Genomic DNA, 25,575 nt, shown 5'->3' on the forward strand with positions numbered 1-25,575 from the left:
TCCTGGATTCTGCCACCAAGACAGAGTTGTTGTTTGAGCTGGTCTCACACACATGTTGTACCGGGGATAGATCTAAGGAACTTGCTGGCCACAGGAATATGGCTCTGAGCACTATGGGACTTAACATCTGAGGTCATCAGTCTCCTAGAACTTAGAACTACTTAAACCTAACTAACCTAAGGACGTCACACACATCCATGCCCGAGGCAGGATTCGAACCTGCGACCGTAGCGGTCGCGCGGTTCCAGACTGTAGCGCCTAGAACCGCTCGGCCACGGCGGCCACAGGAATAGTCCAACATCACGCAGACAGTTCACAGAGACAAGTGCCATACATGGAAGAGCATTGTCTTGTAGAAAAATGGTCCGCGATATTACGTCCGCGACGTACCACTGTGCTGTCACAGTTCCCTCAACCACTCTCAGAGATGACCTCAAATCACACCCAATGGCTTTCCACACCACGAAGCCAGGAACAACACCGCTGTGCCTCTCCAAAACATTGGAAGAATGGGTATTACTCACCGAAGACGGTCTTCTGGGCAATATTGTACGTGGCTGCTCTGTTTTGGGTTTCCCCTTGCCAGAGGTGGATCATCATCAGGGAGCCCCGAGTTTTCGCGCATCCTCGCTTCAAGTCCACCCCATGTATCCACTACCCAACTCCACCACCACGAAGGGAATCAGCTCGGAAAAACTACCCTCTTTATAGAGGAACGGGCCGTCCTATTGAAGAGCGCCTTTAGCCACCCTGTTGGATGCCCCCGGGGAAACACATGGAGGAGGCGCCGCCACTGCTGACGGCGACCCTTTTCGCCAGCAGAACAGCACCCGCTTACAGCATGGTCGTAATTACGGAGGTACTCAGGGGGACAACCTGTAGTCCCCAGGCTGGCGAGGCCCACATGTTGTCTATAGTTTCCCAGGATCCCGTGCGGTTCTAGGCGCTTCAGTCTGGAACCACGTGACAGCTACGGTCGCAGGTTCGAATCCTGCCTCGGACATGGATGTGTGTGATGTCCTTAGGTTAGTTAGGTTTAAGTACTTCTAATTTCTACGGGACTGATGGCCACAGATGGTAAGTCCCATAGTGCTCAGAGCCGTTTTAGCCATTTCTCCCAGGATCTCGGTCAGTCCCTGTCCGTACGGCTAATTTTCTTGCCCTCCAACATACCCTTCTCGCCATGGTGTCCCAGGATCCATGTAGAGGCGTCATCGCTGGTTCTGAGAGGTAGTTAGTCCCCCTCCATACTCAGCCATGATTCCTCCAAGTGCGCGAGATTTGAGGGTTGTTTCGAAATCACTGGGTCAGTGAACATATTTAGTTGTTTCCCGTTGGTGCTGGTTGCTGTCTTTGGTCGCAATCATAGCTGTTTAATTTACTTAGATTATTTTTTAGGATCCTTCACTGACTATTCTTGTTAATTCTCTGATTTCAAACGCTTCCTCAGCAAACGCCTTTATTGCTGAAAAGCTGGCTATTGTTTGGAGCAGTGTCTGGGGCAGTGCAAAACCACGGTTCATCGCTGAATACAATACAACGCCACTCAGCAGCAGTCTATGCTTCTTGGTCAAGGCACAATTCGAAACGCAACCGTTTGTGTTGTGGTGTTAACGTCAGCCCATACATGGGCAACAATTCCCTAGTGCGCCTGCTCTTGGTGCCCGTCAATGGTACTGGATAACACAGAGCATTGCAGGGCATCCACTACTTGTTATCGCAGGGCAGGTGCAGCTGTGGATGGATTACAATGTGATCGGTGCACAATACTGCGATACTCCCGTGTGGTGGTTAGACGTGGTCGGCTGGGACCTCGACGGCGGATATGCATGCGCTCACGTTCCCAAGCGGTTCAACATCGAGCCACTGTGGTATCCGAATGCCCAACAAACTTGGATATTGCACGTTTAGACCAACTAGACAAATGAAGAAGCACAATAACACCCCATTCACAACTCTGTCAGGTGATGATAACGCTGTCTCAAACAATTATGTCGCATCGCCGTGCCCTTCACATTGATTGCTCCACATCTGGCTCCGTTCACGCCCCCCATGTACACTACTAGGCTCGGTAACAACACTGAACAGGAACAGTAGTAATGTGCTCTGGCGATAGTCCTACCTGTCACAGGTAATTTTTTGCTGCTCTAATCATTTACATACCCGTGGATAGAGTGCACACGTACGAAGTTATATTGACATCCGACTATGTCTCCTGGGTGCTTCAATTTTTTGGTGTGGCAGTGAAATTTCATAAAACTAGGACGCTAATGCTGCCGCAAGGATAAATTTTGCAGGATGTGAGAAAAACCTTCTTTTCCCATAGGATGAAAAAATTAAAAATGGATTGAAACAACTGCTGAAGTGTCAACGAAAGTATCTTTTCATAAAATTTGTTATTTATTACCAAATTTATGAAACTGTTGTCGATTGTGTCTGTGTAGTAAGGTTACAAAAGCGGCGTCTGTAGTCATTTCTTCGAATTCAGTTTAGATGTAGGTAGCCCTTAAGTAAATGCATGATTCGTCGTCGAAGATAATACCTCATCAACCCGGAGCATTCTACATTAGTCTCGGATGACGCTATCACAGACGAAGGCGACAGCGAGAATGTGAATATGCTAATGGGAGAACGTGCGGAGGTTGTCGAGATGGCGGTGCTGGCTGCGCTAGGAAGTTGGAGCTGCCTCCTACTGGAGATGAGAGATTTCCTAGTGAAGCTGTCAGTTGTTAGAAATTACACGAGGAGACTGCTTTCTGCGGCTCTGTCTGTGTGAGAATCTCGCGATCTTCCCACTTTCTTTCATCGCTGTTTAAAACATGAAAGCACTGCATGATACATCGATAAAACTACACGTAATTATTCCTTCCAGCGCCGCCATACTATGAATCTCATATAGTCTTTCGCGTAGGAGATATCACATTCTGTAGCTCATAATACAGTAGTTCTCCTCCGTACATTATTAATATTTGACACTTTGGTTCCAATAAAAATTTATTGTTTATGATTCATTGTAGAGAAACAATCTACTTCTGTGCGTTGGCTGCTTAACATTAGCTGTTCTAGAGTGAGGACCTACAAGCATGGAAACGCTCCGGAACTACTTCGTACGATGTATCAAGTGTAAGCGAAAGACTCATTGAGATTTTATGTGACTTAATTGACTGGTCTGTAGCCTCTTTCGTGGTACGGATCTGTAATGGAAATCATTGTCTTTACTTGGACAGGAGAAATAGTAATGCTCTGGCGATAGTTTAGTCTGTATCGTTTCATATTCCTTGAACAGTCAGTGTCTTCCTGTAAATTCTCTTCAATATTTCCAACGTAACAATGAGTTTCTTCAGCGATGCTGCGTGTGAGTAGTTTAATGGATCATTGAGATAAAGTGCAATATAAATCTGTATGTGAATGGAGGAAAAATACTATAAGAGGAGTAATATTCGAGAACTGCATTACAATATCCGGAGAAGCTCTGATTCTAAGTTGAAATACTATTGATTCCCCAAGTTTTGTCCTGGTACCTTTGATCCAGATATACTCACGTATCCCTATTATATTATTTGGTATCGTCCAAAGATTGTACTGCCACACCATAGTTGGCAACGCACATCGATACCACAGAAATCCGCAACGAAGCATGGGAGAGGCTGAAGAAGACATGCCCTCTCTCTCGGCATAGCAGCAGCGCCCTGGCACAGAGGTCAATATAGAGCCGAGCATGGAAGTGCTTTGCTCAGTTCGTGACATTTGTAGCAATCAACATCATCGAGAAAGACTAAAGAGTTATGAAAGTCTCAGATGGACATGTACTTTTATAAGTGTTGAGGATTATTGTTCAAGAGAGAAGTTCGTTAATTATTGCATCAAGCGATGCTTTAATAATCAATGACAGTTGTAAATTACCAAATATTCTTGTGACAAAGGATTGTATCAGATTAAGTAAATCTTTTTATTACTCACGTAATAAAATGAACTAATAGTTCATATGTTGTAGTTGGATGAGCATGTACAGAAAGATATACACGAACAGTGAAACTACCACCACTAGGCACTAAGTGGTTGGACATCCACGACTCTTCACAGAGCGTCGAGTTCGGATGCTTGTCTGCTCTGAAAAGTAGGATAGATGGTGACCTGTGGCATCTCTGCCGAAAGAGCACGGCACGATACTGGTGTGTTTCGGCGAATACTGTTCATCGTACACTGTTGAACTTGGAGCTCCGCAGCAGACAACCCCAACGTGTTCACATGTTGACCCAACGACATCGTCAATTATGGTTGAGATGAACGCCGGCTCTAAACGTACAGCGCACCACGGACACTAACTGGTGGGAGCAGTGTTACGCTGCGGGGAGACACTCTCCTATGTTTGCAAGGGACCTGTGGTAGTAACCGAAGACACGCCGACAGCTGCGAACGATCTGCATCCCTTCATACTTGATGTGTTCCCTGGCGGCGATGTCATCTTTCAGCAGTATAATATTCCGTGTCTGGAGCCAGAACCATGCTACAGTGGTTGGAGGTGCTTTATAGTCAACTCACATTGATGTCTCGGCAACCAAATTCACCTGACGTGGATCCTATTGGGACCATCTGGGTCGTTATCGGGCTCCATAGCCGCGTACGCAAATCAGCGGCCCGTTATTTACGCAGATTACATGATCTTTGCATAGACATCTAATGCCACATAGCTCCGCAAATCTACCGACAATCAGTGATGTATTTCGTTCCAGAGACGGACAAACAAGCTATTGAGCAGGTAGTCGTAATGTTTTGGCTCATCAGAGTTGGTCTCTGGTTTCAGAGCGCAAGACTTCCTGCGCTTTACTTCGTCCCCCGTGTTGTAGTTGGGCAAAAAGTTTCGACCGGGCTGTGCGTGAGCGAGGATTTATTGCCGATTTTAAATTATTAACTTTGGGTCATTAACTACAACAGTAACTGAAGGGAATTGTCAAATAAGTATGGTATCGTAGTACTTCATTAGAAGAGTCATACGTAACCATAATGAGGGCTTACTTCACGTACAGTATGCTACGAGTTTTACAATCTCTCTTGCGATTTCATTCTAGCAACTGGTGACAGATAATTTTGTGCTCCAGAAATATTTCGTGTGCTTTGTATCTTTACTGAATATGCACTGCGGGAAGCAGACATGCATTTGCAACACTACTGCCGACATCGGTCACCTTGTACATTAATGGCATCCGTCCATCCTTGAAGGATGATGGTGTAGCATGCTTGGTTTAGAGTCTGCAGCGTCTGCTGTGGCTAAAAAGTCCCACTCGAGAGTGGCAGTCCCTACTGCAGTTTGGACATGTGAAATTTGAGGGACTTCGAACAGAAGCCGCTCTGTCTCTTCGCTTTGTCCTCTTCCTGATTTGTTCCTGTGTGCGTTCATCCTCTGAGAGCTTGACGCCGTTGCGCACAGTTACTCGCCACTTGACACGGTCATCTGCAATGCTTTCCCAGCGACTTGGATTGATTCTGGTCTTGGTCAGGTCTCTCTTGCAGACATCCTTGAAACGAAGATGCGGTCGTCCCACTGGCCTCACACCTTCCTGAAGTTCGCCGTACAGCAGCTGTTTCGGTATCCGTTCAGGATCCATGCGCCTGACATGTCCCAACCATCTTAGACGTCGATGACTCAGGAGTGCAAAGATGCTGGTTGTGCTTGCACGATGAAAGACTTCGGTGTTGGGTACTCTATCTCTCCAAGAGATCTGAAGGATCTTCCGGAGACAGCGGAGATGGAAGCTGTTGAGTCGAGATTCATGCCTAGAAAGAGTTGTCCATGTCTCACAGCTATAGAGAAGGGTGCTTATAACAAAAGCGTTGTAGACTTTTAATTTAGTTTTTGTGGTAAGCAGTCCGTTGTTCCATAATCTGTTTTTCAATCTAGCCATGACAGATGATACCTTTGCGATTCTGTTAGTAAGTTCAGTGTCCATAGACAAGTTGCTACATATTGTAGATCCCAAGTAGGTAAAGTCATCAACTATCTGGAGAGGATTGCCATCAATGCTAATGGATGGAAGGTTGGTAGTGCTCTGCGCCATGATCTTAGGCTGATGAGTAGACCAAACTGTGTTAAAATACACCACATGTCGCACCTGTAAGCGAAAATAATTTTCCTGAAAACTCGATACTGAAGCCTTTTTCGAAGGAAATATCGTGCGCCATTTGCAATACGTGTCTCTATAACAGTAAATGGCAGCATAAATGATAGAAGGCGATGCATTACTTATATACCAAGTTCAAAAAAGTGTATTTCGTTTCAGGCTGAGATGTAGCTGCAGTTCCACATTTTAACATCAGTTTATACTTTACTCGCGCAGTTAGCCTCGCGCGTTAGCACGCCGCTTCCAGGATGGGGGGAGGGGAGGCACGCCGGCTCTAGTCGTTATACCAGCCGGTGTATTAATGACGAGGGTTCCTGTGCCAGCCCGCCTACATATCTTTTTTAGACGATTTCCTACATCCGACTAAGTGATACCACGCTGGTACCCAAGTCCCGCCTCAGTAACACCAAATATTTCGGAAAAAAAAGTTTTCACTCTTTCACGCCGGCCGCTGTGGTCGAGCGGTTCTATGCGCTTCAGTCCGGAACCTCACGCCTGCTACGGTCGTAGGTTCGAATCCTGCCTCGGGCATGGATTTTTGTGATGTCCTTAGGTTAGGTAGGTTTAAGCAGTTGTAGGTTTAGGGGAGTGATGACCCCAGATGTTAAGTCCCATAGTGCTTAGAGCCATTTGAACCACTCTTCCACGCGGAACAACACTACGCACAGACAGATAGAGTGCACCCTGTAGCACTGACCCTACGAAATCCAGAGTAACATGTCGACCCCGTGAAGATAGGGGATAGGGCCAGGAAAAAGAATATCAGTTTATATTTAATAAGTACGTGCTTTATTCATGCGTAATATTCAACAGTTTCTAAGCAAACCATGCCAACTTTTTTCAAGAGGCGTCTTCATTGTCTGCAACACTTCATGTTACGAATTACTCGTATTTAAAGGTTTGGCTAACACAGTACCTAATTTAATGACTTCTCTTAACTGAGTACAATGTCAGTGTTCAGAACGCAGCGAATTCTTTTTTTGCACTAGTCTTCAAAGAGTCCATCTTTTTCTTGATAAATGTGCAATATGCTATGTAACTGGTTCACAAGAGCTCCGACTTGGAAACGACTTGCTTTCGTGATCTAGTGACACTTTACGGTCGCCATGTTGTAGCTGTCCCAGATACGAAGTATGAGGGCCTTCGGTCGGCGCCTGAGACAGATTTTGTTCGACGTCCAGTTTAGATACAAATCGCTGCCTTCAACTGACTGGGATTCGCACCTACAACGACAATACTTCTAACAAGAGTTGAGGAAACATAAAATCACGTTTTCACCATAAATTTAACCTTGTAGGCAGGAAAAAATTATCAATGACAATGAAACGTGTGCAGTTTTTTGACGAAAGCCGTACTGCACTGCGAACCAGTTTTACTTCTCTCGTTCCTCCTCCTCTGCGACAGCTCCTGGCATTAACTGATCGTCGGTATCTGCCGTACAATGCTGGGACTATTGACTGTCTAGGAGAGGTGTGAATCCAGGGTTCGATTCTGTGAGGGGTCACACTTCGCCACTCCCTCTGTCTATTCCCACAATATAATTAACAATATAATGTATACAATACTTTAAACAAGAATAAACATTATTTAGGTACAATAAAACGTTGTAATGTAAGTGTAGTTGCTGCTGAATCTTCTAGGTTGTATAGTCGTATTCACCAAGAACTAGAACAACCGCTCGTAAAAGTCTTAGCTGTATGACTCATTTCCTTATCTGAGGAGCTTAAATCAGAGAATTTTAAAAGTGGATGTGCTACGCAATTAATTTAAGAAGTGTAATAACAACGAACTCTCACAACTTTGATAACGTCAAAATTCGCACAGTAGTTCGTAATCTTTCATAGCTAACGCCGTGTCTTATGGTACGTTATCTCGTTTGCTATAATAAATGAAGAAGCACCATCTGGATCCCAACGTCTTTTACTGTCGACTATCGGTTATGCCAAACCTGACGATCTGAAGATGATCTACAGGGCAGATTGAAACCGGCAGTCGGCAGTAAAAGACATTGTGATCGAGACGGTGTTTTTTAGGGTTCCGTACCGCTATCGGTAAACACGGAACCTTAACAGCATCACTATGTTTTCTGTCTGTCTGACTATCCATCTGTTAAAAACACTTTTTTCTCAGTAACGGGTAGCCGCATCAAGTTGACATATATGTCCCATACTGTAGTCTATAGTCCCTTGGAGGCGAAAAATGTTGAAGCTTCTAAGCCAATGCAATCAAAATATACGGCCATTTAAGTCACATATTTTGATAGTTGCAAACCCACTCATCTAAATTTGTAGAATCATGAAATTTGGCAAGAAGCAAGGTTTCAAGTACGAGTAAAGGAAAAAAATCAAGGAAAAAATCTGAAAATTGTTAATTTGTTATTGTCACACAAAAATAGTTCTTTTGCCAGCTGCTATCCGAACTGAAACTCTCATTCTCGAGTCTTGAAATAACCCGGACAGATATCGCGCCAGTGTTGTTATCGCTAAGTGGCAAAAATCGTAGAGATTCCCGAGTCCCGCGATGGATAGACTGCCCGTATACATAATTAACTTAATACGGAATCTTTAGAGCGCGCGCCCTGCTCGCACCTGGCCAATTGTTTTCCATTTAGTTTACGGTCTGGTTGAAGATCAGGCACCGAGCACATATAACAACGAAACTCGCAGCACCCGAAGAAGACGGCTGGGTCATTCGTTCAAATATTGTACGTAAAATGGGACCACAACCACTCGGAATAACACCCGGATGCTCACCGACAAACAATGAAGCCATGAAAATCTGAGAGATCACAATTAGAGAGTTGTTGTTGTTGTTGTTGTTGTTTTTGTGGTGGTCTTCAGTCCTGAGACTGGTTTGATGCAGCTCACAGTGCTACTCTATCCCGTGCAAGCTTCTTCATCTCCCAGTACCTACTGCAACTTCTGAATCTGCTTAGTGTATTCATCTCTTGGACTCCCTCTACCATTTTTACCCTCTACGCTGCCCTCCAATACTAAATCGGTGATCCCTTTATGTCTCAGAACATGTCCTACCAACCGATCCCTTCTTCTAGTGAAGGTGTGCCACAAATTTCTATTCTCCCTAACTCTATTCAATAGCTCCTTATAAGTTATGTGATGTACCCATCTAATCTTCAGAATTCTTATGTAGCACCACATTTCGAAAGCTTCTATTCTCTTCTAGTCCAAACTATTTATCGTCTACATTTCTCTTCCATACATGGTCACACTACATACAAATATTTTCAGAAACGACTTTCTGACACTTAAATCTATACTCGATGTTAACAAATTTATCTTCTTCTTCAGAAACGCTTTCCTTGCCATTTACAGTCTACCTTATATTTCCTCTCTACTTCCACCATCATCAGCTGTTTTTTTCCCCAAATAGCAAAACTCCTTTACTACTTTAAGTGTATCATTCACTAATCTAATTCCCTCAGCATCACCCGAGGTAACTCGAATACATTCCATTATCCTCGTTTTGCTTTTGTTGATGTTCATCTTACATCCTCCTTATAAGACACTGTCCATTCCATTCAACTGCTCTTCAAAGTCCTTTGCTGTCTCTGACAGAATAACAATGTCATCGGCGAACCTCAAAGTTTTTATTCCTTCTCCATGGATTTTAATACCTACTCCGAACTTTTATTTCGCTTCCTTTACTGCTTGCTCAATATACAGATTGAATAGCATCAGGGAGAGGCGACAACCCTGTCTCACTCCTTTCCCAACCACTGCTTCCCTTTCATACCCCTCGACTTCTATAACTGCCATCTGGTTTCTGTAGAAATTGTAAATAGCCTTTCGCTCTCTGTATTTTACCCCTGCCACCTTCAGAATTTGAAAGAGAGTATTCCAGTCAACATTGTCAAAAGCTTTCTCTAAGCCTACAAATGCTAGAAATGTAGGTTTGCCTTTCCTTAATCTACTTTCTAAGATAAGTCGTAGGGTCAGTATTGCCTCACGTGTTCCAACATTTCTACGGAATCCAAACTGTTCTTCCCCGAGGTCGGCTTCTAGCAGTTTTTCCATTCATCTGTAAAGAATTCGTGTTAGTATTTTGCAGCCGTGGCTTATTAAACTGATAGTCGGTAATTTTCACATCTGTCAACACCTGCTTTCTTTGGAATTAGAATTATATTCTTCTTGAAGTCTGAGGGAATTTCGTCTGTCTCATACATCTTGCTCACCAGATGGTAGAGTTTTGTCAGGGCTGACTTTCCGAGGGCTGTGTCATAAGCCCAGTGACAGCCTCCCCTCCCCTCCCCTTCGCCCCTTCGCACTGGATTTCCGCCGAGAGTTCGAAGCGGTAATCAGACTCCGTCTGAACGACGCTCGTTGAGGCTGTGGCGGCTGCTGGTACTGGAGTGTTGCCGTGTAGCGGCTGTGGGGCGGCCTTGCGGTGAGCGCGGAAGCGTTAGGCGCGGCCTTGGCTCGGCTCGGCGCGGCGCGGCGCGTGGGCCTGCACTGGCTGGAGCCGGGCGGGCGAGGCGCTCCACCCCCGCACTCGGCCGCAGCTCACATCTCGCCCACCTCGGCTTTGCTAGCGCTCCCAAGGACCACTAAGCATTTCCGACTGTTTACTCAACGTGCGCCAGCGGTTGAAGTTTCCTCTCGTTACTCGTATGATAACCACTACTACCACACAGAAACGAACTTAGTCGTAAACTTGAAAGCTAAATGAAGACAAGACACTGTGGAGGCTCTCTGTAAATATAGACTCGGTAACTTCAGTTTACCACTGCATCAGGCTGTACTATCTACTATTTCGAGTACAGTTACGTACACAAGATCAGCAACTCTGTGAAACCGTTAACCAACTCTAAGCTCCATGTATTCTTGACTGAATCGAATAACAGAAATCGTGTCGAAGAGGATTCGGACAAACGTCCACTACCGATCATCCGTAAGATCACGTCGGTACCACATTGTAAATTGCAAAAAATTGACAAATTTCATCCCATTGAACAAATTTATGACTGTGAGAAGACATTGTGAATAATGTCAGAGAGGAGTAGGTACGGGATCAGGGTTCAGTTCTGGGAGGGGGCTGGGGGGATAGGGAGAGGGGGAGGGGGACGAGGGGCTCGTGGTTTTATCGCTGGATTCGAGACGCGTTAAAGGGAAATATTATCAACAAATACAGCAAAACGTTCCTTCAAAGCCATGATTCCACACAATTATCGCCACTAACAAGTTTAGAAGTTCTGTGATTCGCATGCGATTTAATCAGGGTTCATTTCGTAACCATCTTCACCGAATGCACATTCGAGACAATCCTTATCGTGAATCTGGTGGAGTAACAGTAGGAGACATCAATCACATTTTTTAAAATGTAAACTGTATAAAAATCAGCGTACTGGTTTCATACAACAGTTAATCAGATCTCATCAACCACACCAATTGATATATCAACTCTATCTCTCGTCAAAATAATATAATAATTTTAAAATTACTTCTGAAATTTTTATACAAATGTGCCGTACTAACTGAGAGATGGTAGCATAGTCTTCGGGAGAAACCGGGGGAGGGAGCGGTTGCAATGCTGCTTCTTTCAGTCGTTTCGGCCTATGTTCAGTACTGTCAATCTCTCTGTTAATTTTTTCTTTGAGTCGGACCTTTCTCTTCCTGTCTTACCTCTACCACCATACTGTTCCTCGACGGTTCTAATCAGTGGACTCGCGAACTGTGTAATATTTGCTGGTTTAGTTTTGACAGCAGGAATGGTCAGATTGTGGCCTGGCAACTCTATGTGGCTGCAATGTTCTTTGCAGTGGCCAGGCTTCAAGATTATCCAAGTAGCCTAGCGCCTGAAAAGTGTACTGTTTTCAGCTACGCTTGTAATTTTCTAGAATCCTTGCCATTTTAGAGACTCGATTTATTGACGCTTCTTAATTCTCCGAAAGTTACTCGAGAAATTTGGAAATGGATATACAGGCCCGGGAAATCTTCATATGACAGGCGCGGAACAGATCCTCGTTAACGAACAGGAGAACTGCCCATCACAGAAAATGCTGGAAATTGTGATTTCGATGGACTGGTCGGCTGCTGTCAAACGTCTGCGCATGCGCCTGTCCCACGCGCTCTGTCCCAACTACTTCGGTATGTCATTAGTTTTGAGTGAGTGAGAGGAGCAGACGTCTTTAGCGACCAATTGAAAGCAACACAGAATGGTTCTCACAGAAAACCAGCACGCATCATTGTCCAGTGTTATGCGAAGCACAATTCGTGAAGAACGTGTGCGCAACTGTTTGCGCAACATCTGATGGCAGAAGTGTTTCGGCAATGGAAAAGTTAGTAGAAAAATCGTACGCAGTTGGCTCTGTAGCGAATAACAGCCGTAAATATGCGACAAGAGTTCGGATACCAGAAGAAAATTGCTCGAAACGAAAGCGTGGAACAAAGTCCGACGAAATCTCAACGGCGTTTTTCTGTGCAAGTGGGTATTGAGAGATCATTGGATCGAAACATTGTCAAAAACGACTTGCATCCATATCCTTACAGATTTACTGTTGTGCGTGAGTTAAGGCGTGCGGACAACTTTCACATGTTGAGTTCTGTCCCTGGTCTGTGATTGAAGGGGAATCAAAGATTTTATATCCTTGGTTGGTTTGTGGGATTAAAGGGACCAGACTGCGATGGTCATCGGTCTTTTATATCCTTAGTTCTGTATTTCTTCAGATGAGACCTTATTCAGCCTGTCAGAGTATGTGAACTCCACAAAGTTCACGATAATATCCACATCGCTACTTTGAAGAGTCTTTAGAAAATCTCAGTTTCGGTGCTTGGTGCGGAATGTCTGGTGTCCACATCGTAATCCTATTCTTTCACAAAACTGTTACCTCTAACTGGTGTGTCCAGGAACTGTTTAATCGATATGTGACTCAACTCTGCGAAGATGAACGACTGTTTGGATATTTTCATGAAGACGGATCAACAGCGCACACCACCTTGGCTACCTTGTCACGAGTGCATGAGGTGTTCGGTCAGGAGGGGCAATCAGTAGATGCAGAGCAACCTCCTGGCCATCTTGATCGCCTGATCTCTCTCCCTGTGAGTTTTATGTGCGGGGCAAGTTCAAGGGTCAGGGGTACTCAAATAACCCTCACAGTGTGGAAGAGCTACAGGCGGAGCTACTACACGTGTCTCACAGTTTGGTAAATCGATCACACCGCTGCATCGACGTAAGTGATAACCATTTCCAGCATTTTCTATGATGTTCATTAACGAGCGTCAGTCTTATTGTAAATATTTTCCGGGGCACTTTTATTTTGATCTTCCCGTACGTAAAAATACATTGCCGAGAAGAAAAGGTTGCAACATCCTCAAGGACTGTATTCAGTTCTACCAGGGTATAAGATGTTCATACTCAGGGGTTGTAGTGTTAGTGATTCATTTGTAACGGTCATCGGACGATCAGGTGCCGCTATGGAGGGCTGTGGTGTGCCCTTTATTTTGACACGTCAGGCAGTAACAGTGCTGAGGTAAGAAGTGACCAGTGTTTGCAACATTCATTTCAGGGTAACACCATGCTCCACCGACGAGTACGTATTCCTGATGTGCCCCTGTCGACGCTACCACTGACGCCACGACACCACCAAGCATCCTTACTCTGTTGTCATCAGACAGTTCACCGGAGAGTGGAATGGTGCTCTGTTGTCTTCAGTGATGAGGGTAGGTTCCGCCTGTATTCGAGTGATGGACGTACAGGTATATGGCTTAGACCTGATGGGAGTGGCCTATTCCAGAGTGCATTCACCCATAACAGACAGGTATCACCCCAACCTTCGTGGTAGGGGAGGGGTGGGGAGGCTTCGGTTGCAACTTGCGGCATCATCTGGTGATTCCTCAGAGTAAGGTAACCAGTGCCTGCTACATTGCACAGGCTGTTATCCCAGTGCTACTGCTTTGTTTTGGCATGAATGTGGTGTGCGCTTTTTCAACAAGACATTGCATGTCCACATACGGCTCTTCGTGGTGCACAACTGCCCTGGCTAATAAGATCACCAAATGTCTCGCCAATTGAACGCGTATTACTTGTTCTCAGGTGGGTGGGTGTGTGTGTGTGTGTGGGGGGGGGGGGGGTTCCAAGAACCACTGCCGAAATGCAACAAACCGCTGAAGACGCTTGAGGCAATCTCCTGCAGCTATACGATCGTTTGCACAAGAGAATACACACCTGCGTAGCCGCCAGCTGAGGCTACACTATGTATTGATGCGACAGTTGCCGGCCGGAGTGGCCGAACGGGTCTAGGCGCTACAGTCTGAAACCGCGCGACCGCTACGGTCGCAGGTTCGAATCCTGCCTCGGGCTTGGATGTATGTGATGTCCTTAGGTTAGTTAGGTTTAAGTAGTTCTAAGTTCTAGGGGACTGATGACGTCAGAAGTTGTCCCAAAGTGCTGAGAGCCATTTGAACCAATAAAACTACTTTGTCCTCGAGGGCTTAGCACTTTCTTCCGGCAGTGTGTTTCAGTGAAATACTTGTTTCGGGCGGGGTTCATACTCCCACGACAGCCCCAACTCCCCCTCCTCCTCTGACGAAGTGCAGACTGACTCGCAAAAGTGCAGTTGAAAGTCTGCCGGGGTAATTAGCGGTTCCCAGATTAAGCCGGAATAGGACGGCACAGTTTCCTCGGCTGGATGTGCGCAGAAAGTGTGCAGCCGGCGACTTTTCCCCGCGGTGCACTCTCATTAGGCGGCGTGGGAAGCAAGAATAGGAGCAGAGTACGTTTCTGCCCGCGTGCTGCGTTATCAGGAGACGGGGCCGCCCTCCTGCCGGGGTTGGCTCATGCATGCATGCCTGCATGCCTGCTCGGCGCGGCTTGCGAGGTAACTTGGCCGTTGTAGGCGCCCGTACAAAGTGCACACTCATGTTAAGTCATTACACGCCGAGTGTAACCGGTTCCGCTCCAAATGGACGCGCTGATGGGCCTTATTGATTCCCAATAGACACCTAACTCGCAGCCTGTCCGCTGCCATCGGGCTCCACGCAGATGTCGCCCGCCGGTAGCTGCTAGTCCGCCTGCTAGCTATTACAAATACAGGGTGATCCAAAATGAATAGGACAACAAGAAAGTATTCCTGTCACTTTAGTAATGTTTTCGTTTTAGAAATACATGCATATAGGGTTTTAAAAAGAAGTGTCGAATATTTTGAGAGGTTGGAGTTTTAACAAACCAGAATTACGGGATCTTTGATCAATAGTAGATTACGGTACTAAGCCTGTATTACGAAATTTGCGATCCCACTCTTTTTTTCAGCTGAGTTTTACCTAGAACTGCAACTCTGTGGTTCAAGAGGCGAGTCTGTGGGATCAGTACAATGTATGGAAATATTTATTTATTTATTTATTTATTTATTCTGCAATACTTTGGAACTTTATTTTTATTTTGGATTTTTAAAGAAGTCCTATAAATTCCATTTTTTATATTGGGGCATAAGTGGCATATGTTTCACTCTTTACAATATTCTGGTTAAGAAATTTCTAATAGCTTTTTTGTTATCTGTTAAATCCAGAACTATTATAATTTTTGGGAAGCAAACTCAAGTTTTCATAATTAAAAGCGTCACATGAAAGAAAATATAAAATGTTTATTATTTTGACGATGCCTAACGTACTGTCATTTTAACAAAACTCTATTACAAAAGTATATACAATAATTTATATTTATTTTTATAAGTTATATTGACCTTAAGAGGCTCGTATTCTTTATAGCTGTGCCCGCATCTCGTGGTCGTGCGGTAGCGTTCTCGCTTCCCACGCCCGGGTTCCCGGGTTCGATTCCCGGCGGGGTTAGGGATTTTCTCTGCCTCGTGATGGCTGGGTGTTGTGTGCTGTCCTTAGGTTAGTTAGGTTTAAGTAGTTCTACGTTCTAGGGGACTGCTGACCATAGATGTTAAGTCCCATAGTGCTCAGAGCCATTTTGTAGCTGTTTATTCATGTAGAACGCAAAACAATACTTACAGAAGTAAAAAGCAAAGTTGTATGGCATGAATGGCTGGGAGATCCCGAAGTGCAGGTTGAGCCGCGTACTTGGAAAGGTTTTCCCTATCTCCCGCTCACGCAGGCACCTTTCCATCTTTAAGAATGAGATGCTGTGTATGTAAGTGTATCCGTTAAGTGTTGGTGACTCTGATGTTGCGTGTGTGTGTGAGGTGGGGACGGGGGGGGGGGGGGAGAGGAGGAAAGGGCGACGTTCCTTTTGGAGATGGTGAGAGAAGGGAGAGGATGAATTGTAATTTAATGCAAAACATTGGCACAAAGAATGGTGATCAGAAACCTTACGCCACCTCCTGTGTTCCTCTTGCCGCTAAAATAGCGGCAGCGAAAATTTCATCCACCACCAAGATTCGTATCGACTTACCCCATAGGCGTGCGTTCGCGAACTCGGCTACGGAGGCGGGTATACAGGAGCCAATTTGACCAATCGCTGATAATGCTGTGATGTATCGTTTGTCACACGAGCCAAAACTACAGCTCGGAACGCAGGGGTAATTGTTTGGATTCACGCGATCGCCTGTTTTCGCGCCGCGTGAGTCACATGTCACGCGATTGTTCGAGCAGCATTCGATACTGTAACGTACTGGGATATCGCGAGCTCGTTCGAAAGCGAGAATCGTTTTTCCAGCCCCAGTTGTCATCACATGGGGTAGGGACGCCACGAGGCCGTGGCTGGCACAGATGCTTACGCACAGTGCGGCCGTCTGGTCGGAGCAGTGGGTGGGAGCTGCCGAAGTAGAGGGCGACTGCTTTGCGCGGTTCGCTGACCCCTGCGCTCTGTTTCTTATTAGCACCTGCCGCGTAGACAAAACACTGTAGCACTATCTCGCGACGTGCGCCCCGGGCCACCGTGTCGGGGTGAACGACTCTGCGATAGCCGGGCGGGTGGCGGCTGGAGTCTGCGGAGTAGCAGCCCGCCGCTAAAGGCCGCGTCCTACGGAAACGACAGAAGCGACCGACAGCGCGCGACAGCTTCGCACGACGAAACGCCACCGCAGGTACTGATACGGAAGTGGCATACGTTGGCCACGTCCGTGGCGCTGCCTATCCTCCGCTACAACTAGCGACTTTTGAATTTAAAAGTGTTTGAATTTTTTCTACATCTACATTTATACTCCACAAGCCACCCAACAGTGTGTGGTGGAGGGTACTTTACGTGCCACTGTCATCACCTCAAAAAAAAAAAAAAAAAAAAAAAAAAAAAAAAAAAAAAAAAAAAAAAAAAATGGTTCAAATGGCTCTGAGCAGTATGGGACTTAACATCTTAGGTTATCAGTCCCCTAGACTTAGAACTACGTAAACCTGACTAACCAAAGGACATCACACACATCCATGTTCGAGGCAGGATTCCAACCTGCGACCGTAGCGGTCCCGAGGTTCCAGACTGAAGCGCCTAGAACCGCTCGGCCACCAAGGGCCGGCTGTCAGAGAACGTGTGATGGGATAGGATAGGTCGTAGTGTGTGTGTGTGTGTGTGTGTGTGTGTGTGTGTGTGTGTGTATGTGAAGGGGGTGGGCGGTAAAAATCTGTAGAGGGAGATTAATATTACTGCTTGAATACTCTTTGAAGTAAGTAGCTTCAAATGGATTCATAGTGTAGAAGAGAGTAGCAGAGGACAGACTAGCGTGGAGAGAGCTGTATCGCCGGCCGGGGTGGCCGAGTGGTTCTAGGCACTACAGTCTGGAACCGCGTGACCGCTACGGTCGCAGGTTCGAATCCTGCCTCGGGGATGGATGTGTGTGATGTCCTTAGGTTAGTTAGGCTTAAGTAGTTCTAAGTTCTAAGGGACTGATGACCTTAGTTTAGTCCCATAGTGCTCAGAGCCATTTGAACGAAGAGCTGTATCTAACTAGTTTTAGGACGGATAACAACAGCTTATTCATTGCTGGAGAAGATCTAGTCTTATAAAATCCTACAATGATCTCTTGCGATATGTTTTCAAAGGCCTACCAAAGTTTGCTCATTCTGTGGGAGGAAGGCAAGAACGTACCATTTCCAGTATTACCATTCACAGTAAACTTACCGGACGGTGTATGCTAATTTTTTGACGAGTGTAGCTTTTTGCTAGTGCGGAAAGGCGCTGCGAGAAAACACCAGGTCTCTGTTTGGGTAGTGGAGTGGCGGCGGAGAGGTGGTTGCCCGCCTGGGTTAGCGCACTGCATCCATATGTAAACGATGACTGGGGGCTCTTGTCCCGGCCGGCTAGCGCTGTGGGAACGGAGACGCCACGCGCTTCCTGTTTGCGCTACCTTCAACTGTTCCTCCCTGACGCGGTGTAAACAGAGTGCCTCGAGAGCTCGCTGGCGCGTCTCTTGTGAAAACTGAGCGAGCCGAGGAATGCCGCCTGTCTGCGCTCGGCTTTGTGGGATTATCCTCCTCGCCTGGTCCTGTGGGAGCCACTCACTGGACACGACGGCTGCCGCGTGCTGTGGCAGCTGGTTCGCGGTTTTGCGGTGGCTCACTACTCGGGTCCCCGGTTCAGTCCCAGGTGATGGAAGATATTGTTGTTTCCAGTATCTGGGAGAAATCGAGTGTCGAGCTATCGGTGACTGTTCCTCATCAATTTGTGTGAACGTGTCATTATCATAATTGGATGCAGACTTTATCATTCCAAAATCTCTATATCTGTATACATGTACCTCTATACCCTGCGAATCGCTATTTACTATGTGGCAGGGAGCACATTTTATTATACGAGGGTAGTTTGAAAGATCGGAATGGAACAGAAAGAAACGACTTACCTCAGTGAACATTTTTATTTTCCAGTGTGTTTATTTATTGCTAATGTAGTCTGACACTTTCCAGGAACAACACACATTAAAAGACATTCACAAGAATAATAATGATATTAATAATAATAATAATAATTTACACAAAGAACCACTCCGTCTACAGGCCACAAGTGGCCCATCGGGACCATCCGACCGCCGTGTCATCCTCATGGAGGATGCGCCGGATAGGAGGGGCGTGGGGCACCACACCGCTCTCCCGGTCGTTATGATGGTATTCTTGACCGAAGCCGCTTCTATTCGGTCGAGTAGCTCCTCAATTGGCATCACGAGGCTGAGTGCACCCCAAAAAATGGCAACAGCGCATGGCGGCCTGGATGGTCACCCATCCAAGTGCCGACCACGCCCGACAGCGCTTAACTTCGGTGATCTCACGGGAACCGGCGTATCCACTGCGGCAAGGCCGTTGCCAATTTACACTAGTAACAATTGACAATAATAATAATGAAAAGAGTAGTTCATACTAATAACAATAATTATAGTAATAGAAAATGGGATTAAGAATGATATAGATGAATATAGCACATCTGAATACATGTTTAGTATTATAAAGCGGAAGGGATGAAGAAAGAAGACTGAAATGACGGTTACGAAAGAATAGAATTTAAATAAAGAACTCTGCCAACATAGAGTAGGGGAAAGTGATTGGGATTGACGAGAGTGAGGTGCAGGCTAGTACATAGGAGAGATGATGACTTCATATAGGTGGACCATTAAATGTCTTTTCAAGTTTGGAAGGAATTTAACTTCTCTAACTTTTGAAGAAGACTGTTCCAAAGTCGGGTACCTGATACAGAAGACCATTTAGAGAACTTGGTAGTGTGGTGTGTTGGTACAGACAGGATTTTCCTTCGTTGAGAACGAGTATTTCCGCTACGCAGTTCACAAAGTAGTGTAAGGGTTGGAGTTAGATAAGAGGTACTGCAAAGACTAAGAATACTACAGAGCACACACAAGAGTGTGATAAGTCTCTGCGCCGATATTCATATTGGGTCTCCAGCTGGAACATAACGTCATCTTTGCGCTAGAGTGCAGTTATGTTCGCACACGCGCGGTAGAGCGACAGGCGGCGTATAAAGGAGCCGCCACTGCGTGTTTGATTTCCCCGCCCGGATGAGGAATTGAAAATACAATAAGGGATAAAAAGTGTTTGATTTCAGTTGCGAAGAGTTAATGGGACGGCTTACTCACCTGAACATGGTGGCCAGGTGGACCGCCGAAATAATAATAAAAAAGTCAAGATGACATAACGTTCCGACTGGAGTTCCGATATTAATATCATCAATTACTACGCCAGGAAAGTTTACGGAGGCAGATGAAGGCTCTACGCATATCGGCACGCAGCCATGCTAATTGTTCTTTACGAATAAGTTTTAAAGCTGTATCACCCAAATTTTCCCCTTTTCTTTTAATAGAATTCTGTTTAATAAATAGTCCGGAGGTAGTGTGTGGTCACGATCGTCTTGCAGGCGTGAAAATAAGTTTCCGCTGCTACCAAATCTTGTGAAATAAATTAAAAGAGTACAGCGAATTCTTACCATAGCGTCTCCATAGTACCTCAGATTCTAGAACGCTTCGAATTGCAGATTAAGTGTACGTTGTAGCGATCACTAGAAGCGCTGCAAAATCTTAAACAGCTGACCGCTGTGGCCGAGCGGTTTTGGCCCTTCAGTCCGGAAGCACGCTGCTGCTACGGTCGCAGGTTCGAATCCTGCCTCGGGCATGGATGTGTGTGATGTCCTTAGCTTAGTTAGGTTTAAGTAGTTCTAAGTCTAGGGAACTGATGATCTCAGATGTTATGTCCTATAGTGCTCAGTGCCATTTGAACCATTTTTGAAATCTTATACCGCTAACTTAAATTAGACAACGAAACATTATGTAATTTTGCGCAGATGGCTAACCAGGTGGGGATCGGACGTCCTGCTACCCGAGAAAAAATTTTCCAAGTCCTAGTATGGATGTAATTGATCAGTTTCATTGAACTCTTGGGGTGTTATCCATAACTGTGATTAGAACTGTTGTGTTGTTGTGGTCTTCAGTCCAGAGACTGGTTTGATGCAGCTTTCCTTCCATGCTACTCTATCGTGCGCGAGCTTCTTTATCTCCAAGTAACTAGTACAACCTACATCCTTGTGAATCTGCGTAGTGTATTCATCTCTTGGTCTCCCTCTACGATTTTTACCCTCCATGCTGCCCTCCAATACTAAACTGGTGATCCCTTGATGGCTCAGAAAATGTCCTACCAAACGATACTTTCTTCTAGTCAAGTTGTGCCACAAATTTCTCTGCTCTCCAATTCTATTCAGTACCTCCTCATTAGTTACGTGATCTAACCATCAAACCTCCAGCATTGGTCTGTAGCACCACTTTTCGAAAACTTCTATTCTCTTCTTGTCTAAACTAGTTTCCGTCCACGTTTTACTTCCATACATTGCTACACTCCGTACAAATACTTTCAGAAATGACTCAATGATACTTAAATCTATACTCGACATTAACAAATTTCTCTTCTTCAGAAACGGTTTCTTTGCTATTTCCAGTCTACGTTTTATTTCCTCTCTACTTCGAACATCATCAGTTATATTACTCTCGAGATGGCAAAACTCATCTACTACTTTGTCTCATTTCCTCTGTACGAGTTTGTTTTTCTATATAGTCAAAATGGATCTCTCATTATTACAGATATCTCATTAACTGTTATATGAACGAAAAATGTGATTAAGTTTTTCTCTAGAACTCTTGGGGAGCTGTTGAGAATTGTGATCATTATTTTTTTCGCAAATTGGCAAATAATTTTTTTCGAAGATAAGAATTTTCCCGAGTGCTGCTGTTTTCTTCTCGAAATTCTGCGAAACTGTTCAAATTTTGTACCGGGAGTGCCAGAACTATGGTTGATTCACGGAGAATTCTAAAAGAAATGTATGTTTCTCGACAGTCGGGTGTTAAATTCGCCAGAGTTTATGCTCTCGACCAGCTACAGATGCGCAGTTGAAAGTTATTACATTTAGTTACATTTAAGGAATGTGATTGGACGGATGCATGGGTAATGCCGCGCGCCTTGCGTCGCCACAGCCGGCGCACTGGACTCGCAGGTTAACAGGAAACCACGAAAAGTCAGCATCAGTTTCCCAGTATGAATACGTAGGTGTCCGTAGTCGGTGTCAATCTCATTAATATACTCCTGCGTGTGCTGCCGCAGCAGTACACCCAGAAGGATTTTTAATGAGATAGGTTTCCGAAATTCCGTTTCTACCTTCGGCAAGCTGCGCCGCTTGTGAGCCTAGCGAATAAGAGAAAGGCCCGGCCTCCAGCGTAACGGTTCGCCATTATGATCGCCGGAGCGGATCGGTAAATAAAAGCGAGGGTCGCGTGGTGTCGCTGATCACAGGGGAGTGCGGGGGCGCGGTACACGCCGGTGAAAGGCGCTATCGCCGTCAATCAGCTAACTGTACTGTACTGTACCGGGCCTACCCGCCGTTGCCACAGACCGCCTGGGACGCCGCGTCCCTACTCTCTGTGTTACTGGGGACCGCGTGGTGTGCACTTCGACGTCGTGTGTATTCCAGACCTCCCCCATAAAGTGATAGGAGAAGATTTTGAACGTTGGCAGCTCACACTTTCAGGAAATAGAGTCGGTATGCAAAGGTTCACGAAAAGTCCCTTTACAACTTCAAAATATTATTACAACGGCAGTCGTTGAAATATTTTAACAACATTTCTGTTATTGTGATCAGTGTTTATAAACGTCTTTTTGACAGTGTTTAATAGACCTCTATATGGGCGCCTTTAGTTGCACGATGCACATCAAGACGGTATTCGATTTCTTGCAATGATGGTTGTAGCATAACGTCATCAATGGTGGCAATGGCATTACGAATCCTTTGCTCCAAGTCAGAAATGTCCCGGATCTGTGTTTGATAAACGATATGTTTTACATACTCCCATAAAAAAGTCCAAGGGAGTGATACCTGGCGAACGCATTGGTCAAGGAATTGGCCCATCCCTCCCAATCCATCTGCCTGGAAACGTTTCATTGAGGAACCGATGAACATGCAGTTCCTAATGTGGTGGTGCACCATCTTGCTGGAAAATTATTGTTGGTTGTAAGTCAATCATTTGTGGTGCTACATATTCGGTCAGAAAGTCGAGGTAAACATCTGCAGTAACTGTTGACTCGCTGAAGAAAAATGGACCAATTATTCGGTTGCACATGATTCCACACCACACGTTCACTTTTGAACTATCCCGGTGAAGCTCCCGAGTCACATGGGGGTGTTCAGATCCCCAGATTCTCACATTTTGTCTGTTTGATGTCCCAGAAACATGAAAAGTTGTCTCGTCACTGAAACAATCTCGCTTGAGGAATGAGTGCAAACTCTGTCCGTTTTGGCTTCTCATTGGGCGCAAGTGTCTGTAACAGTTGCACTTTGTAAGCGTACAACCGTAAGTTCTTGTGGAGGACCTTATGCACTGTTGAACGTGGTAGTTGCAACTGTCTAGTGACAGTGTGGATGGACTACGTAGGTGAATGAGTGTAGACGTTCAAAACGCGATCGATGTTTTCCTCGGATGTTCTTGGTCGCCCGCTCCTCCCTTTATCCAACACTGTCCCTGTATCCATACATTTCTTTGTGTCATGCACGGATTGAAGTTTCGTTGAGTCTGAACATCCGATTTTGTCACAATAAACCAGGACACACATTGTGGCTTCTCTTGAGGAATTGCCATTTTATAGAGGTTCAGTTCCTTCCATCAACAGAGTATCTGAAACACAAAATTTTAGTATATATAAAAACTTTAGTAAACAGTGATTACAATAAAAGAAATTTTGTTACAATATTTCAAGAACTGCCGTTGTACTAAAATTTTGAAGTTGTAAAGGGACTTTATGGACACGCTGTATATTAATCAATACCGTAGTGCACAAGGTCGCACAGTTACAATTTGAAATTCTGTTTGTTTCTCAAAGTTGTAAGTGAGCGTCCTTGTGCGCCACCTGCCAGTATTAATGGGCAAACCACGGCGGACGCGAGCAAGCAAGCGTGACGATTAGCCTCCTGCTGATGTTCTACGCTAGAAGTCACGCTGTGACCAACCCTTTAATATTGGCAAGTTACGCTAACTGGCGACGTTGTTGCGGTCAACACTGTAACTAGGTTCTAATTCTAGTGCAAACATAGTAGGTTAATTACTATTTTTTATGTTCTAACACTTCCTAAAAACGTACGTTTTTAAAGCACAGGGTGATCATTAATAAAACCGACAAATTGCAGCGACGGACTCCTGACTCGAAGTGGAGAAACAAATGTCCTATAAACATGTGTCTGGAAATGCATCGTTGCCACGGTAGATGACGCAGACTAAATGACAGTTCCTTTCACGACGTGCCGTGTGTTCCTTGTGTTTGTGCAGGCTGTGTGATTAACGCAGCCTACCGTAAGCAGCGCAATGCTCCGGTATTCAAGTCGGGAACAAGCCGAGACAGTGTTTATGTACCGCCAAGTAGATGGAAACGGTCGAGAGACAGCACCGCTATACCAAAACAAGTACACTTACAGACAGTGACGACATCACAAAACGTTTCAAGCCCTTTTTCGGCATTTTTGTGAGTATGGTTCCCTTCAGAGAGACGAACATGCAGGGAGGCGGCGAACTGTGCGTACAACAGATTTGGAGAACGATGTTCTACAGGTTATTCAGACGAAATGATTCAAATGGCTCTGAGCACTATGGTACTTAACATCTGATGTCATCACTCATCAGTCCCCTAGAACTTAGATCTACTTAAACCTCACTAACCTAAGGACATCACACACATCCATGCCCGAAGCAGGATTCGAACCTGTGACCGTAGCGGTCGCGCGGTTCCGGACTGAAGCGCCTAGAACCGGTCGGCCACTCCGGCCGGCAGTACATCGGTTAAAGACAACTTCCAACAGATCGTAATGTAGAGAAATATGTAACTTGAAAACTACTCTTCCGGAAATTCGAGACTTACACATGTCATTCAGTTGATTTCAGGAGTGTAATAGCTACAAACTCTCACAACTTTGACGTCGTCATTATTCAGACAATATGAAATGGAAGTGTGCGCTCATCAGTATCAGTATTTCACTTAGCAGAATGATTGTGAACACAGATGAGCGGACTGTCGCACGAAGAAGAGGAGTATCCTTTTACTTTTTCAGTTGTTTCCGGTTACATTTGGGGAAACTCAGCTTTTTTTCCCCACCTTCCTCTCCCTTCCCCCTCTTCCCTCCTTCCCTCCCTCCTCTCTCCTTGCTTCTCTATCGCTCGCGTGAGTGGTGCGTCTTTCGATTTCTGTCTTGTCTTACGCAACTGCCTGTGATTGCTGGTTGTGCAAGGTGGGCAAAATGAAACTGGCTCGGAAAATGTTTCCAATGAAGCTGAAGTGGGATTGGTCATCGTTGATGAAAATCGAAAAGAATGCTGGAAATGGCCACCGTCGACGTCGATGCGGCGCTATGCTCGATTTATCAAACTGTGAGACACGCGTGCCAACTGTGGTTGAGGAATAGGAGAACGGAGTTTTCAGTGCTACGCTGTAGTTCTCGCAGTATGTGAAGATCATTTGAGTACATCTGAGCCTTCAGTCTGTCTACGCCGGCCGCGGTGGTCTAGCGGTTCTGGCGCTGCAGTCCG

The 25,575-nt window shown here is 45.4% G+C and overlaps 1 protein-coding gene and 1 pseudogene across 2 annotated transcripts in view; one reads left to right on the forward strand and one right to left on the reverse strand.

Moving 5' to 3' along the window:
- The window catches only part of LOC126181380 (uncharacterized), a 673,106-nt gene that overhangs the window by 114,573 nt on the left and 532,958 nt on the right, over nt 1-25,575 (forward strand). The gene's annotated exons all lie outside the window — the stretch shown is intronic.
- On the reverse strand, nt 19,206-19,323 carry LOC126104699 (5S ribosomal RNA; annotated as a pseudogene).

The sequence above is a fragment of the Schistocerca cancellata genome, chromosome 1, assembly GCF_023864275.1.
Source record: "Schistocerca cancellata isolate TAMUIC-IGC-003103 chromosome 1, iqSchCanc2.1, whole genome shotgun sequence".
Taxonomy (NCBI): Eukaryota; Metazoa; Arthropoda; class Insecta; order Orthoptera; family Acrididae; genus Schistocerca; species Schistocerca cancellata.